The sequence below is a fragment of the Strix uralensis genome, chromosome 1, assembly GCF_047716275.1.
Source record: "Strix uralensis isolate ZFMK-TIS-50842 chromosome 1, bStrUra1, whole genome shotgun sequence".
NCBI classification, from domain to species: domain Eukaryota; kingdom Metazoa; phylum Chordata; class Aves; order Strigiformes; family Strigidae; genus Strix; species Strix uralensis.
In genome coordinates, this window is record NC_133972.1 from 1,680,057 (window position 1) to 1,684,076 (window position 4,020).

General features: G+C 45.3%; 1 long non-coding RNA gene across 2 annotated transcripts; it reads left to right on the plus strand.

Annotated features, from left to right (window-relative positions):
* The first annotated feature begins 249 nt into the window (after positions 1-249).
* Positions 250-2,400, plus strand: LOC141952893 (uncharacterized). 2 transcript variants are annotated; one of them, XR_012631798.1, is made up of 2 exons: positions 250-392; positions 1,036-2,400. It is a non-coding gene; the product is annotated as an uncharacterized LOC141952893 (long non-coding RNA). The 2 variants fall into 2 exon arrangements; XR_012631797.1 differs by lacking the exon at positions 250-392 and adding an exon at positions 797-929.
* The last annotated feature ends 1,620 nt before the right edge of the window (positions 2,401-4,020 follow it).

Consider the following 4,020-nt stretch of genomic DNA (forward strand, 5'->3'; position numbering starts at 1 on the left):
CCTTCCAGCACTGCTTTCCTCCAGCTTTGTGTCATCTGTCTCTGCCATCTCTCCTCCAGCCACGCCAGCGCAGCCGCGCTGGGGATGCAGGGATGTGAGCAGGGGCTGGCGTCTTAATTTAATTTGAACTTCAGCTTGTCTGACTTGAGCTTCTGGGTGTTGGGTCTTACAAAACCTTGGCTGAAGGTGCTGGTTGCTTGTGTTCTATAGTCGCCCTCAGAGACAGTGTTTCTAATTGCCCCTGTAGCTTTAGCTTTGAAGAACTGAGTGACGGTGCACAGTCTCTGACCTTTTCACCCTAAGACATCTTTTCCAGGCCTCCACTTCACCCCTGTGACCTTCTCTGCTTCGTGTCTTTCTGCATCCTCCTTGATTCGAGGATACCAGCACAGGTACCAGCATTTAATACTTTAGCACTACTATAAATCAGACCATTTCTATGTGATCTTCACCCTGGAAATTTTTTTGTTTGGGGGATTATTTTCCATGGCTTAGGCAGGGGAGGAAAATTCACTATTTTTTCTGTATATGCTTATTTACTGAATAAGATGGTTTCTTGTCTTTCACGTTACCCATTTATACCCTTATCGTGATGGAAAAGGTTCCCCATGGATTCCAGGGACCTAAAAGCCAGAGGGGAGCAAAGGGTCTTTGAAATTATTGCAGTTCACACGTGTCTGCTTTGCAACTCCACCAACGACCAGCATTTCCCCAGCAGCCTTAAAAATCACTCCCTGCCAAAGATTACCTAAGGAAAAAAGTAAGAATCTGGTTTGTTCTAAGAAAATAGGTAAAAGGCAGGACTAATGCGGTGGGTCTGAAAGGTGGGATTTCATTTTGGTGTGCTGCATCCCTGAACAGAAACTCTTATTTGGGGTAAAGTTTCTGCTGCTTCCTGAAGACTCTCTTGAATATAAATGCATCTCCAGGTATTTCCTGTAATTCTTGATAATTATTTCAATCAAGATATCAATTTATAACTTCCTGACTAATGAAATGCTGTTTTTTTACTGCGTTATCCTTTGATATGTAAAGCCGCCTTTGAACTGCAAGCCCCGTGCTGGGAAGACCCATGCAGCTTTCACACCTGGCTCATCAACAAGCAAACCCATCGCCATGCTGCAAACGTGACTTGGGGGTGACACCAAAGCATTTCTGAGCTGTCGCAGAAATTGGATCCTTATATTTGCATGAGACAATGCAGGAACCACTTAATGTATGTTTTAGCTATGGATTGGATAACGACTGAAGCTTATGGCTGCTTTTTGATGAAGTCTAGAGGTGATAAGTAGTAATCCAAGTGCATCTCACTGGATTTGGGAGAGTCTGGTCCAGCAAACTGACCAATTTTTCTGCAAGTTTATCTCGCCTAATAGTCTTTTCTAGCAGCAACAGGAGATAATATTTCAGGAGAACATGCAAGGCAAAATATCTCCAGTTCATTCCCCTCTGCTCTCCCAGTACCAGCAATCACTGCACCATGGGCGTTGGCGGGTACTAGCCTGCCCATTCCCTCTGATACCTGTTGGCAGACCTATTGCCCGTGAATTTCTTCAGCCGTTCTTTGAATCCATTAATGTATTTGGCTCTTGTGGCAATCTGCTGACTGAAGGAGGACTTTGTTATTGGTTTTAAACTGATCTGCTCCTTTGAGTAATAGTTTGGTTTTGCTGCGCTGTGCTCCTAAGCTCCCAACAGCCTTCCCTTCTCCCGGTTGAAGGGTCCTGAGCTTGTCTCGCCTCGTAAAGCCGCAGCCCCATTCCACCAGTCATTTTAGTTGTTCTTTCTGCTTCTCCAACACCACCGTGCTCATCTTGGAGATCAGGACTACACACAGTAGTAGAAACATGGAGGCACCAGGGTTTTCTGCAGCAGCAAAGTGATGTCCTGAGCATTGGACATGCTCGGGGAAGGCAGAGAAATAACAATTTCCTGGGTTTTTTGGGCTGCCAGCTTGAACACACCTTGGCTGCCTGTTGGGCCAGAGATTTCAGAGGGCTGCTGGTGGCAATCGAAGATCTCAGCTCTAACTGCTGGTTCCAACCTCAGCATCACGTAAGAGTGGTTTAGACCTTGTTCCTCCAGGCTTTATGTATTCCTATACCAAAGCTCATTTGAAACTTTCTTCTCTGCTTTTTCTTTTTTTTGAGAGCCTTTTGGAGTTTCTTGCCATCGGTGTGGCACTTGATGACTTTGGAAGAGTTCACCTGCAAACGCGAAGATGGGGGTCTGCCCTTACTCCTCCAGATTGCAGATGAGCATGTTGACAAACCCCGGACTTGGTCTCCGGTGAACCACACCACGGACTCTTTCCCATCCTGAAAAGTGACCATTAAAGTCCTACCTTTCGCTTCTTGTCTTTTCACCAGCTTTTGATCAATAAAAGGACCTTTTCTCCAGTCCTGTGGCAACTTAGTTTCTACAATGGTCTTTTAAAACAAAAAGTTTATAAAATCCTGTGGTTTTCCTACCTAGAGCATAGAATCCACATGCTTTTCAAGAAAAAGGTTAAACTTTATTGAATTTACTTTTGTCCAGTGCCCTGAACATAACAGGAGTTAAATTGTTCATGCAGGAAAGCAGTAGCCAATAATGGCTGGAGAAAGGCCTAGTGGGAGAATAAAAGTATTTATTTCCCCACAATGTTTAAAATGCCAAGTCAAGTTGTTAATAGAGATTGTTTCTCCAATGCAACAGCAGTGAGGACAACTTGGCTTGATGCATCCAGCACACAGGCCTCGATCTTAAAATCTGCAGTTAAGTAAATAAGCCTTTTTTCCCCCAAAATGAAGATCGGGCAATGCTATGTTCCTCTGCTGTAACTTAACCCAGGGACAAGCAGGACCAGCTCAAAAAGCAGGGTAATGTCAGCTGCACCATGCTCTCCTTCCTTGTAACATGTTTAGGTGACCCACCTGAAAAATTACCCCACCAGTTCTGGTGCTGTGTTTTTGCAGCACTGGTTCTAACGAGTCCCACTGCTAATGAGTTGATGTCTGTCAATACCAACAACGCTCAAGGGATGCAAAAAAAGCCACTCTGAGCACGAAGAGACACATCACAGCCACACCTCGCTATAGGTTTTGGTACCCAGTAAGTATTTCTTGATGTTCAGCAGCAGAGCAGATGTTTGGGCTGGTATGGGTTAAGGTCCCTCTTTAGTCCACACATCCTTGGATTGAGCACTGAGAGAGCAGCGAGGAAATAAAAAGATGAGAAGCCCCCTGCTTCGAGCAAGACATTGAACCACGTGAGCTCTGGAGACCCCTTCCAACATAAATCCACGATCCTACAGTTTGTTTTCTAGGGGTAAAATAAGCTAAATATTTTGCAAGGATTCTGGAAGTGTGTGGGGGGTGTCTCCACCTTCCTCCTCCAAGCAAGTTTTCTTTAATACTTGGATCTTCTTATCACTGCTATAATTCAAGGGTTGAAAGTAAACTTCCTAATATTGGCATTGCCATGTATAAAACTAAACCTGATTATTACAAAATTGGTAGAAAACAGGACCTTGAATCCAATATGAGCTCCTCTGAGAATTAAAACCTGTCTGCTGCTGGATCCAGCAGATACCTATGGGTGGGCAAATTACTAGGTGCATGATAAACTCAGAAAATACAAACTCAGGAGCTTCACTGCACTTTTTGATGGGTCAAGGTCTTATTTGCAACGTGGTTTCCCCTCCCTGCCTCCACCAACCAAAAAGAAAAAGCTATTCCCAGTGGAGTTGTGATCACTTGAAATTCAAATACTGTCCGACTTGGGACAAGGTGTATTTTGCAGCTTTGGGAGGTGGTGGCTCCTTCTCGGGCAGCAAGGTGCCAGGTCTGCCCAGGCTGTGTGTGATCAGCAGCAGCGGATGGATGGTCTTGGCACGTGCCATCATGTTTAAGAGTATTAAGAGTAATGACATCTTCCCCGACTTGGATCGCAGCCCTTCCACGGCGCAGGGGAGGATAAACACGGGCACGGCCGCTGCTCCCCCGCTGGCAGCTGCCCGCAGGAAGGGGACCATTCTCC